Source organism: Asterias amurensis, chromosome 6 (assembly GCF_032118995.1).
Source record: "Asterias amurensis chromosome 6, ASM3211899v1".
In the NCBI taxonomy this organism is placed as follows: domain Eukaryota; kingdom Metazoa; phylum Echinodermata; class Asteroidea; order Forcipulatida; family Asteriidae; genus Asterias; species Asterias amurensis.
The window spans coordinates 18,487,748-18,502,013 of record NC_092653.1 but is presented as its reverse complement, the minus strand read 5'-3'; the positions used below and the strand labels follow the sequence as shown (position 1 = coordinate 18,502,013).

Genomic DNA, 14,266 nt, shown 5'->3' with positions numbered 1-14,266 from the left:
AGAGCTGGAGGCATGTGTAAGCCCCAGGAAAATTCTCTTATTGTCTGCTCCTTGTAAAGCATGCAGGTAGCGGACAATCACTCACAAGACAGTGTAGTGTTAGCATTCATTATTAAGGAAAGATTTACTAAGAATTGCTGTTGTCAACTAGTGCCCAGCCAAATTTAACCAAAGGAAAGCGAAAAGGGGAACATTTTGTAATTATTTGTAAGTACCCTTTAAACTATTTTGCAAAAAAAATGTATGTTAAGAAGGGGCTGGGTGAAGTGTGTTGGGTGTCACTGTGGCCGAATAACATAAGGATTTATTTATAACTGTTAAAGCTGATACTCCAGCGTCCTTACTTACTGTTATTATGTGCAAACACAAAAACACCATATTCATATCACTCAGATGTTGGATTGAATCTCCAAAATCCAGTAGTGATCACACAAAGTAGGGTTTAAAAAGAGAGGAAAAAAGGAATATAATTTTGTAAGTGACCAACTAATCTTATTTGAATGTGAACAGCAGTCCTGAATATCGTTACAGATGAACGTTATCTTATTTGAATGTGAACAGCAGTCTTGAATATCATTACAGACGAACGTAATCTTATTTGAATGTGAACAGCAGTCCTGAATATCATTACAGATGAACGTTATCTTATTTGAATGTGAACAGCAGTCCTGAAGATCATTACAGATGAACGTAATCTTATTTGAATGTGGAGCCTTCAGTATCCAGCTTGTGATTGGGCATTGGCAAGATCTGGACGTAAGACGGTGCTTTGAACGTGTAAAACGAATGATCACTACTGGGACACACCAAGCGAGAATGTTGTATTTGACCATAATAGAGTGTTCAATTAAACCTAGGTTCAATGGAGCCTTACATGTTCATGAAGCCTTTGTGTTTAACCCGCTTATAGCCAGCTTAACAAGGCCACATGGGGAATTAAGCATGGCCTGATATTTTTTAACAATAGTCCCCAAATAGAAATTTCCACTAAGATTTTTGGGAAAATAATAACTACTAGCAGCACATGGTTCAGTGTGGATTTTCCGATTGAGAGTTGCGGATGAATACGTCTTTGCTTTAACAAAAGGGCTAAGTTAGCCGCATGCATGCAGGCCCATGTGGCCTATGAGTATTTCGCCTCATTTTGAACTGCTATCCACCCGTACCAAATCTGTACCGTGCTGTAAGTACTATTTTTGTTCAATCTACCTTCCGGCATTATTAGGCTGCTCGTCCCCTATTTGTTAGTTTTATTTGACTATCATGTGAGTTACACACCTATGTTACGACACCCCTATGTTCCGACACCCCTATGTTCCGACAACTCAGCCTATGTTCCGACACCCCTATATTCCGACACCCCTATATTCCGACACCCCTATGTTCCGACAACTGAACCTATATTCCGACACCCCTATGTTCCGACACCCCTATAGTCTGACACCCCTATGTTCCGACAAGTTGTTCCCACACATTATTACTCAGTTGATCAATAACAAAAACACAACTTGTATTAAGCAAGGTTTCCCAGTAATTTTCGACGGGATTAGGTTTGAACATTCATAAAATGAATTTGTACTAAGTATGGCTCCCCGAGGTAGCTGGCAATAAAATACTCGGTACTTTGCTATTGTTGGGTGCGTGTCCGTGTTGATAACATTTCATTAGCCTTCAATTAATTTTTGAATAATAATAATAATCATAATAATTTGTTAACAATTAATAACAATAAATAATTCAGTCCTACCACCCCCTCCATTACTCAGTCCTCTTCTAAAGAAACCGAATATTTGGAATAGCAGAATCTTGTTATACAAATTAAACTCCTTTGTGGGACTACATAAAGATAGGTTACCGGTTTGTTCATGAACTAAATTGCGAACATGTGTAGTTTCTTCAAGTCACACCGTTTTTCTTTAAAAAAAAATGGCTAACACAAAGTATTGGTACAGGTTGTCGGAACAGCGGTGTCGGAACATAGTGGTGTTTGGGTCGTTGGAATATAAGGGTGTCGGAACATAGGGGTGTCGGAATATAGAGGTGTCGGAACATAGGGGTGTCGGAATATAGGTTGAGTTGTCGGACCATAGGGGTGTCGGAACATAGGGGTGTCGGAACATAGGGGTGTCGGAACATAGGGGTGTCAGAACATAGGGGTGTCGGAATATAGAGCAGTCACCATCGTGCCTAAGTGCCCACGGCCACTACGTTGGTACATGTGCACTGTAAAAAAAATTGGGTAAAAAAATGCCCAACTTTTTACCCATTTAAGGGCGAATAGTGAACTCCTCCATTTTTTGGGCAAAGTATTACCCATCAAAGTTGGGCGCTCTGATTGCCAAATAATTGGGTAATATTTCATCATCAATAGTTGGGTATATTTTGGTAACCAACAGTTGGGTAATTTTTTGTTTACCCATTTTCTGGGTATTTAACAATTATCAATTACCCACTTATTGGGCGATGATTTTATTCATGATCTAGTTAAAATGTTTAACCATTTTCGGTGTTATCCAACAAATGGTGAATGTATTTAACCCTTTGATTTACAGTTTCTCCTGTGATACGTCATACAACCAGGCATATAAAATATATTGTCCACGATGGCAAACGGTGGTGAGTTGTGACCTTGGCATCTCTCTCAAAATCGTGAGGGTGCTCAGTGGTTTGTAGATGCTTTGGAAGGTTAGTTTTTAACTAAATAAAGTTTGTTTCCTGTTCAGTTGTTGTACACAGTCGTGGCAGTTGCAGCGCAAGCAATGCAGTGATAGTTCCATGCATGTATTTCATACACAAAGCAACACAACAACCACGCATACATGCCACAACCGGCGTTGCACATAATGGCATGCTAAAACTGAAACTATCACAGTAGTGTCAATGTGTTGCTCGCTCTGCAATTGCCACGACTATATGTACGACTGAATAGAAAACACAACTTCATCTTTAGTTAAAAACTCACCTTCAAATTGGATCTATATCCAATGGACAACCCCGCTCGTCACAGCCACTCCTCCACTCGCCATGTTGGAAAATATCTTTGTTCTACTGTTTAATGCCCAACTTTTTGGCAACTCTTTAATCGTAGTGCGCATGATCGGACGATTTTGACCAACTAATGTGCATAATTTTAACCAACAATCGAGATTACCAAAAAGTTGCCCAATAACTAAGCAAAAGTGTAACCAACAGTTATGATGAATTCAGATTACGAAATATTTTCCCAACACTTGCCCAACTTTTGTTCCGCTTTTTAAACAAAAAATGGGCAAACAAAATGTTTGCCCAACAAGACCAATTATTTGTTTTGTTGGGCAATTATCGACCAATAATTGTTGAAGTTACTTTGCCCAACAAATGATTTGACCAACGTTTTTGCAGTGTGTAGTTGATGGGTGTAGGCTTATAGCCCTAATGGTCTTACACTTTCGTATTGTACTATCTGTGTACATAGTAGAGTCCTAAAATGATAGGGCTAGGGTGTAGGCCTACTTAGCGCACCCAACAAAACTCCACTTTGTATTATCCGCTAGTTGCTGTGAATTTGTATTGTGAATCGTCTCGTCATTTTGCACCCCACAGGCAGTGGACACTATTGGTAATTACTCAAAATATTTATTAGCATAAAAACTTACTTGGTAACAAGTAATGGGGAGAGGTTGATAGTATAAACATTATGAAAACGGCTCCATCTGAAGTGACGTACATGTAGTTTTCGAGAAAGAAGTCATTTTCCACAAATTTGACTTCTATACCTCAGATTTAGAATTTCAGGTCTCGAAATCAAGCATCTGAAAGCACACAACTTTGTGTGACAAGGGTGTTTTTGTTTCCATTATTATCTCGCAACATCGACGCCCATTTAATGGCAGTGGATACTATTGGTAATTACTCAAAATATTTATTGGAATAAAACCTTTCTTGGTGACGAGTAAAGGGGAGAGGTTGATGGTATGAAACATTGTGAGAAACGGCTCCCTCTGAAGTGCCATAGTTTTTGAGAAAGAAGTAGTTTTCCACGAATTTGATTTCGAGACCTCAGATTTAGAACTTGAGGTCTCGAAATCAACCATCTAAATGCACACAACTTCGTGTGACTGGGGTGTTGTTTTCTTTCATTATTATCTCGCAAGTTCGATGACCGATTGAGCTAAAATTTTCACAGGTTAGTTATTTTATGCATATGTTGAGATACACCAACTGTGAAGGCTAGTCTTTGACAATTACCAATAGTGTCCACTGCCTTTAAAGCCATTGGGCACTTTCGGTAAACAGTATTGCCCAACGGCCCGCACTTCGTTTATCACAACTGATATAAAAAACAACAAACCTGTGAAAAAAGGCTCAATCGGCCATCGGAGTCGGGAGAAAATAACGGGGAAAGCTCACCCTTGTTTCCGCACGTTTCGCCGTGTCATGACATGTGTTATAAATAAATCCATAATTCTCGACAACGAGAATTCGTAATTGTTTTAATGTTTTTTCGAAAAGTAAAGCATTACATGGAATAATATTTCAAGAGAAGTCTTTCACCATTGCCTTCTGTAAACCCTTTAAATTATTTGTAAATCTGCGAACTTTTATTTTTTTTCTCTGCCGAAAGTGTATAATGGCTTTAAGCTTAAATTTTTGTCACAGAATTTTTATTAATTTTATAAATGCATATGTTGAGATACGCCGAGTGAGAAGACTGCATGTCTTTGACAATGACCAATAGTGTCCACTGTCTTTAACTCCAGTCTCAGACTAACCCTTCTGTGTATTACACGGAATATTCATTAATAACTACCTTCATTTGCATTTACAACAAATTGCCAAAGAATGGTGACCACAAAAAATCAGGGGACCACAAAAACCCATTGGACGCGTCTATACCAAATAGGATATAACCACTTCTGGCATTATACGCCTCTCTTAATATTTATGCATGAGGTACGTCACAATGCTAACTCAAAACGAGGCGATGAGCGCAGCCACTGGAAGGGACGGGGGAAGTGCGCCCATATAGCCTCATTTTGGGTAAGAATTATGACGTCATGCATAAGTATTAAGAGAGGACTATTTTCTGTAAAATCGAGCCATGTTGCTTTTGTTTTTGTTTGCTGTTCGTTCAGTACATTCAGATCTATTCTCGAGTTGTTGAAAAATAAACATAACAAACAATTCCTGATCCTTATTTGACGAAATGAACAAACTATAATTTTTTTTATTTTTTTTTGAAATGCATGATCTTCGAGCAGTACGTTGTTCACGCACGCATGCATCACTGTGTACTGTGATATATTTCCCGTGGTATAATAATAGTTTGAAAGTGCATTATTTGTATTGAAGGCTTCGGAGATTCTGACCAATCAGAGTGTCCCCCCCCCCCCCCATGGTCCTCCTTTGGAGAAATTCACCATTAGAGTGTTGACAACCGTTGACATTGGTCCCAAGTCTGTGATCGTAGGCCAGTGACGGAGGTTTCTGCACGACAGTGCTATTCATGCAATAATGTTTTGTGCAGACCATGGAGCCTAAGCGGCGGTCCCAACCCGCCGTACGTGCAGGTTCGTGCTGTCTACTTGCAAAAACGTGGGCAAGTATTGGGGATCCGTGCGTGGTGAGTACCGCCTCAGTACGGATTTAGGAGCACGCAGACACGACGTAGCACTTTTAGTGCATGAGAAACTTTCTCCGTACGGATTCACCCCCAGTACGGGTGACGTATGGGTGACGCGCGTGCCATCTACAGCCAACGAGCGCACAACGCACTGACTCCGTGAATCCTTGTAATGTTTCCAACAGTCACTTGCCTCACGGACGGCGCACTTAGCACGTGCGTGCTATGCACGTCATAAGTGCGTAGTCCGTGCTTACTCGACACTTCCCCAGTTCACCTGTCCAATGAGCACGCAGAACTCACGTGGACCGTACCGAGTAAAGCACGTGCTCCACACGTGCTCCGCACTTGCAGCACACGTGCTCCGTACTTGTAACGTACGTACGTTGTGCGCATTGATTTCTGCAGTATAAAAAACCGACGGACGAGTGCCATCATTTCATTTCCAAGATGCCGAAGAAGACACAGAATAACGGGCCGCGGAAAATGAGATGGCCAGAGAGGAAGAGGAGAGGAGGAGCGAAGAAGAGTCAGACGATGACGCCAGAGAGTCTGATCACGAGGAGGGTTCTGCTGGTGGATCGGAGAGGGGGTCACAATAAGAACAAAACAAAACCTTTTCATCGTTTGTTTGACACATAAACTTCTACATGTTTGTTCACACATGAATACATACAATTAAATCATGAGTTCATGGGATGTCCCCAGAGCTCATAAAATTAAATCATGAGTACCATGAGTTCATGTGCTCAAACAACCCGATCTAGCCATTGTAGGCGGCCAAGTGGGGAACTATAATAGTCCGCCAAATAGTTTCTAACATTTTACGTGTAACAAATTATGGTACAAACATGTAATCATTCATTTTAAATTTCAGAACATGTAAATTAAAGACAGGAAAATTATCAATGGTAAACGTATGCTCACATTCAGCCGGAGTTCGTCCTGTTATATCCCCCCCCCCCCCCTGACATCGGGCGAAAAACTCACGTTCATCGCACTTGCACGCACAATTACAACATGCGAGTGAGTAAGGACACCGTACGTGACCAGCACGTGTAAGTACGGCCTCCGTACGACAACGTGGCAATCGGAAGATGAGCGTACGTTTTAAGCACGTTGTAAGCACGTTGTAAACATGTACAACTCACTTCCACGTGCGCAACGTACGATACACGCAACCGCTCACGGCCAGGCGTGGCGTGCGGGCCACTTACTTACACCTTGCGCGTATCGTGCGAGTGACGTACGTTGACGTACTTCATCCCTGCTCTTGCCACTCCCTCCCCGCGTTTTCAGAAAAACGTGGCGGCCGTGGCCTCCCAAAAACACGTACGGACAAAAAACACGCACGGTGGGTTGTGACCGAGGCTTCAAGCTCCAGTGTAGACTAAAAGTCTAGGCGAGTGGCATTTCTGCTGGTGGTGTGGGCGAGGTCGTTTCGAGACCGTAGATCGCATATTAATAAATACCTTGGACGGTTTCAAGTCTCTGATTGGTCAAAACCCGGTCACGTGTGGGAGTGTTAACGGTAAATAAAGACAGGCTTTGGAAAATAGCGAATAAGTGGCCACTAAATCAGCAGCATACATTGTGTAAACCTTGCGCGTTGCACTGTATCGCACGCTTATTAATATCCCTGTTAGTTTCATTGCAACTTCGCGCACTTCGCGTACGCGCGCTGAAAATGTTTCAATTTATTTTGAGTGCGCGCGTGTAACATGTGCGCGCGTATAAACTGACGACGCCGAGCTCGTGCGCGCGTTTTAATGCACAAGGAACAGCTATTGTCCAATCGTGTGCCTCCTTTGACCCCAGTGAAGGCGCTGAACAGATCAATATTTCAAAGAGTCACTGGTCTAAAAGATCAGTAATGTGATTAACTCACGAAAGAGATGGGAACCTTTAAAAGCTCGAAAATGGCCCCTGAACCTGTCTGGAAGTGCCGCCGAGAGAAAAGTTACAAAATTTGGACAATTTTAGCCGTTTAATTCGCTAAAAAAGGTATTTATTAATGGGTTGGTTGGTGGCTGGCGCTGTTAACAGACCTCGCCTCCGGCTCGGTCCGTTAACAGCGCCAGCCACCAACCCGGTCATTACCACGCAGTGAAGACCGGGTACGAACACTGTTATTCCCTAATTAAACATCATGTGATGATGTATGTTGGGGTGGGGGGGGGGGGGTATAGAGTAACCCTATCAGACTCACTGACCCCTCAAGACAAAAAAAGTTCCTGGTACGGTTGCAATGTTGATCCGTTTTAGTGTTTACGATAATAACTTATACAACAGTTATTACTGACTGCAAAGAGAATAAATAGGTCATACCTTTTCGTGATAGGCCAACAGTGAAACTACAATGCAGCAAAACTAGCTAACAGTGAGTACAATTACACTTATAACTAGAGATTGAGAGTTTGTGAACAAACTCAAGGTGTTCGGTTTCCAGGAGTAAAAGCCTGGATTAAAAAACAAATATTACACCTTGCTTTGTTCTCAAGATTTGTAATAAATGATTCAAATTACAAAAACTGTCAAAACCACGTGATTACGTCATCTAGTTTAAGTGTATGTTTGGTGACGTCATCGGTAATATTTGTTTTAAACCAGACCTTTGCCAGACTTGTATGGTGTGATGGTAAAGCATCAAAGGATGTTTATTTCGACCTAAAAGACAATAAACCACGCCCTTTCAAATCATTTCACAGTCACTTCCCGTTTAAACGGGTCAAAAGGTCAACGAAAGTTCACCAACATATCCATTTCTGTCAAGTACGTAAAGCCCTTTCATATGATGTACAGATTGTCAAAATAGCTTATGTAGTTTAGGAAATATGAACTTAGGAAATATTGACTGACGACTGAAGAAAAGACTGTAAGGGGCATGTATGTTTTAACCGCCTTGAACGAGGACTATTCTTCATGAAGCTTTTTCGCGCTCTATTGATAATATTTTTAAAAAGAAGTAAAAAAAAAAAAACGTGGATCAAAAATAATGATTTTTCGAAATAATAATTTGAATTTTTATTACTCAAGAATGGATGACGTCATCATGACCTAACTAACACATTATTCCACTCCTAATGCATATCTAACTATGTGCGAAGTTTCAAGTTCAATAGTTCATACGAGTTTGGGAAGTGCTTTTGTTCGAGGACAAGGGACGAAGAGAAGAAGAAGATGAAAATCTGGATTGTTTTATTGATTTGTTTGTACTAAAGTTTTGTTTAATCCGGCAGTTTATTTTAGTAAGACCACTCCTAATTGCTTGGGCCTTATGCTTTAACCATTCGGTTTTCTTTGAATGTTTTGTATTGTAACATCCATGTCTGTTCATGGAGGTAGAAATAGATCAGTATACGTAACGTCCTTTCCTACTAGAGAAAGTTTAAAAGGGCTTATGTTATTCCAGAGATTTGTTTTCTTCAAACTATTTAACTCAGAATAACTTGGATAGTTGTTTTAACAAATAATCAAAACAATTGATGATTATGCTAAGTTCAAGAAGTAATAGATATTGTAATACTGACGTGAATTCCGTGGGCCCAAAACGCCCTTCACCCGGGGGGAGTGGTCGATCGATGTAACGTCTCTATTCTTCTCGGTGTTTAACCAAAACATGACCAATGTTCGTCATTTTGTACTGTTGTTTTTGTCACATAATTAAAAGTCCCATGAATCACTGAAGTAGGTAGCCATCTCAGCGAAACTTCGTCTTCAATTCCACATTGACCACTAAGCCATCAGAAGGGTAACATTTGAACAATTTGACGCCGAAGATTGAGAGGAATTCGTTTTCGCAGCGTTCTGCATAAATAGAGCTATACAGCTCTAAATAATAGAGCTATATAGCTCTATGCATATCACGCTATGGTACAGAGTACAATAAACTTGGCAGCATGCCACCAAATAAATGATGCCTAATAGTAATACACTACACGTGTACGACACACGTGTTACGCACAACCAATGGGGAAATTTCGTAGTTCTTTATACATGAAATTATGAATTTTTAAACTCGATTTTGAACCAGAAGACGAGATCAAAATGGGATCATGTCTGCGAGGCATTTACGGAGTTTATAACGAACTTCCCGATGATGTGTCGATTGTAACAACCCATCATGTAGATCAAAAGTTATGATTTTTTGAAATAATAAACTTTGAAAATTCATAACTCAAGAATTGATGACGTCATCGTGACGTAACTCAAACGGTTTCTTCTCCTGATAAATATATAACTATGTGTGAAGTTAGAAGTTCATACAGGTTTGGGAAGTGTGCTTTTGTTAGAGGGCAAGGGACGGAGATTAATTTTTGAAGAAAAATATACAATTGCAAACTTTGACCTTCCGGTACGAACGGAAGGAGGGGTCAGACGATTTTGACGTTAACTTTTCAAATGTAGTCCCAGTCTTGATCTATCAGATGCGTAATTATGAATATCATAACTGTAAAATTCGAAGACATATAGCAAAAAGCAAATGGTCACTTTTTGAACCTAAAAACCTTGTAATTCGACACCTGATGACGTCATCATGACGAAACTAAAACGGTTTCATCTACTAATAAATATCTAACTATGTGTGAAGTTTCAAGTTTATGTGAGTTTAGCAAGTATGTCTTTGTTAGCGGACAAAAACCACGGAGAAGAAAAAAAAAAGAAAAAAAAACTAGGTATAGTGTTTGTAGAAACAAACACTAGGTGTTCGGCTATTGTTGGGTCAGTGTTTGAATAAATGAAACAAGTATTGTTAATAGCTCGTCAAATTACAAAGAAATCAAAACCAAACAGTTTTCTCGATGTGTAATAATTTTATGGAAAAAGCATCAAAAAGTGTACATTTCAACCTTAAAGCCTTTAAATACTGCCTTTTCAAAGCATTTTACAGGCTCTTCTAGTTTAGAAAGGTCAAAAAGTCAAGAAAAGGTCACCAACATACCCATTTTTGTGGAATAAGTGAGGCCCTTTCATATGATGTATAGATTGTCAAAATAGCTTTTGTGTTTGAGAAAACGTGAACTGATGAATAATGGCGACTGGAGAAGAGACTAACTAACCAAGAGGGAAATGTTTGTTGAAAACGCCTTGAAAACAGACTACGTACGTAAAGCCCTTTCATATTATGTATAGATTGTCAAAATAGCTTGTGTGGTTGAGGATATAGGAGCTTATGCATAATGACGACTGGAGAGGAGACTAACTAACCGGAAGGGAAATGTTTGTTGAAAACGCCTTGAAAACAGACTACGTACGTACTTAAAGCCCTTTCATATGATGTATAGATTGTCAAAATAGCTTATGTGGTTGGAGCCTTATGCATAATGACGACTGAAGAAGAGACTAACTAACCGGAAAAGAAGTGTTGGTTGAAAACGCCTTGAAAATAGACTAAAAACGAAGCTATTTATAGGAGACAAAAAAATAATATACAATAAAATTGGTTTGAACCAAAAGACAAGGTCAAAAGGTTAACCGCCTTGAACGAAGACTCAAGATGTAAGCGCGACTGATGATGACCACAAGGCCATGAGGCACAAGGCATTATGCGAGGGTTTACATGTATTTGTATCAACAGAGGGGATTATGATCCGGCGAGATAATTCTCGTACCATGATTTTGCGAACATTGTCACTAAATATGAACTGCAAACGCCTTTAACTATTAAGTAGGGTTGAAATGTAGTATTAGATGCCTTAAGGGGTTTTTGACGACGACGGTTTTTTGGAAGCTTTTTCGTGCTCTATGGATGATCACTGGAGCGTGACTCTCCCGCACAGCTAATACATTGCACGTTGTGTGTATGCCTAAGTGTAATGTTTATGCGCATACCAACGGGGGATGTACGTTGTTCTTTAGACGTGAATTTTGAAATTTTCAACCTCTTTTGAGCCAGAAGACAAGATCAAAATGGGGTCATGTCTGTGAGGCGTTTACAGAGTTTTTAATGCCCTTTCCGATGATGTATTGATTGTAAAAATCCCTCATGAATATTGGAATTTTCAACCTCGATTTTGAACCAGAAGACAAGATCAAAAAGGGGTCATGTCTGCGAGGCGTTTACGGAGTTTTTGTTGACCTTTCCGATGTTGTATTGATTGTAAGAATCACTCATGTAGATCAAAAGTTATGATTTTTTGAAATAATAAACTTTGAGTTAGTGTATCTCGTCAACTGATGACGTCATCGTGACGTAACAACTTTTGCATCATTTACTGGTTATTGTCTACAGGTGTGCAAAGTTTTAATCAACTTAATAATGCAAGCTTCGCATCTATGCTTTTTCTTGCGGACAATCGACAGCGAGAGGAAGAAGAAAAACCCCCAAAAAGAAAAAAACGAACAATAACAAAGAGTTGTTCAGGCTGTTACCCGAACACCTAAAAACTAAAAACCAATGCAAAACACATGTAGGGGATGGAGGGGCTCATAAAAAGCAAACCTTAACGAGTACGGACCCCCCCCCCCCCCCTTTTTCTAACGAATAAAGCAATGTAAGCAATTCTATTTAGTGGGTGTAATCTTATGTAGCGGCAAAACAATTCAAAATTACAGGAAGAACAAACACAAAAACAGTTAGCGTAAAATAAAACTTAACCATATATAACATATAAACAAAATAGGCAAAATAAATACTAGAGAAATTGGGCCCCACAACTCTTGCTGGAAAAAAAAAAACATGTCGAAATATACCATTGTTATCCATTACAGACGTTTTGTAGTCATTTTGGTTGGGGAGCGAGGAATCTAGCACTAAACACACGAAAATCCCATGGCTGGGACATCAGCTAGTTTAAATACACCAGATAAATCTATTATATGGATATTCTTTTGAATATTTTATTTTGTGTATATGGTCCGTGATTCATGGTCCGGTGAATATAAGTGGGCGGTTGTGTATCGACAACAGACTTTTATCCTTTTGATCACCATCAGCTCCATGTATAATAAACTTCAAGGGCTGACGATTGCACTTTTGGTATTGTCATTGTTAAACTCCCGTTCCATTGTGCGCTGTCTGTTACCCTCCACGCATAGATTTTCTTGTGAATAGTAGCTGTGTATGGTTCATGGTTCGCTGAATAATCTGGCAATAACAAACTTATGAACGCTTGATTTATTATCAAGAGGTAAATGCTCGAGGCAAGTAAGAGTATTGTGCACGTACACCATGTAGTTTTGTTGGAAACCGTTTGCTAACAGCCATTTATGTTACCCTTTGAAATAAAATCAGAAAATTTATAAGTTTGCTTGTTGCATAAAATTAAATTGAAGATGATGCCTCAATTGGTTTTTACAATCAGAGCTGGACTCTAAACTGACGTGTTGGACTCCTTGAACACTCCAAGTGGTTCAATAGGTACAATTCCAATAGGTACAATTCCAATACTTATGCTGATGTTCTCATGATGTCAGCATCAACAGGAAGTTCCAACAACTTTGTCCCCTTGTACAATTAAATATGCAAATATGGGTCACGTGGTTAATTAATTACGGTTTTTTTTTTTTTTTTTTTTTTTTGGGGGGGGGGGTCGGTGGTTTGACGTTTGATCTAGTACGACTTGATTTCACATCATCGTGTCATGCATGCACTCAGGTTATGTTTGGCTAACAATTGAGAAAAAGAAAAGGCAACACTGTCGATATAAAGATAAGAATCTAACTTAAATACATGTATTACAAAAATAAATATTTTTTAGTTTTGGGGGATAAAAAAATATTTTGATTTCACACGGAGACTCGAACTCGCAGGTATCAGAGATGTGTGCGCAACTGATGACCACTAGATCATCGGGCCTGATGCATCATACGAGGGTTTACATGTATTTGTATCAACAGAGGGGATTATGATACGGTGAAATAATTCTTGTGTCATGATTTTGCGAACATTGTCACTAAATATGAACTGCTAACGCCTTTAACTATTAAGTAGGGTTGAAATGTAGTATTAGATGCCTTTAGGGGTTTTTGACGACGACGTTTTTTGGAAGCTTTTTCGCGCTCTATGGATGATCACTGGAGCGTGACTCTCCCGCACAGCTAATACATTGCACGTTGTGTGTATGCCTAAGTGTAATGTTTATGCACATACCAACGGGGGATGTACATTGTTCTTTAGACGTGATTTTTGAAATTTTCAACCTCTCTTTTGAGCCAGAAGACAAGATCAAAATGGGGTCATGTCTGTGAGGCGTTTACAGAGTTTTTAATGCCCTTTCCGATGATGTATTGATTGTAAAAATCCCTCATGTAGATCAAAAGTTATGCTTTTTTGAAATAATAAACTTTGAGTTAGTGTATCTCGTCAACTGATGACGTCATCGTGACGTAACAACTTTTGCATCATCTACTGGTTATTGTCTACAGGTGTGCAAAGTTTCAACTTAATAATGCAAGCTTCGCATCTATGCTTTTTCTTGCGGACGATCGACAGCGAGAGGAAGAAGAAAAACCCCCAAAAAGAAAAAACCGAACAATAACAAAGAGTTGTTCAGGCTGTTACCCGAACACCTAAAAACTAAAAATCAATGCAAAACACATGTAGGGGATGGAGGGGCCCATAAAAAGCAAACCTTAACGAGTACGGACCCCCCCCCCCCTTTTTTCTAACGAATAAAGCAATGTAAACAATTCTATTTAGTGGGTGTAATCTTATGTAGCGGC

General features: G+C 39.6%; 1 protein-coding gene across 2 annotated transcripts in view; it reads left to right on the top strand.

Annotated features, from left to right (window-relative positions):
• Positions 1 to 7,516: 7,516 nt before the first annotated feature.
• Positions 7,517 to 14,266, top strand: part of LOC139938381 (aromatic-L-amino-acid decarboxylase-like) — a 29,172-nt gene continuing 22,422 nt past the window's right edge. Inside the window, exon 1 of one of the 2 annotated variants that reach the window (XM_071933853.1) lies at positions 7,517 to 7,606. The gene's annotated coding sequence lies outside the window, so the exon portion shown is untranslated. Of the gene's footprint in view, positions 7,607 to 7,956; positions 7,983 to 14,266 lie in introns of those variants that run through there. The other variant, XM_071933854.1, reaches the window with a different exon arrangement.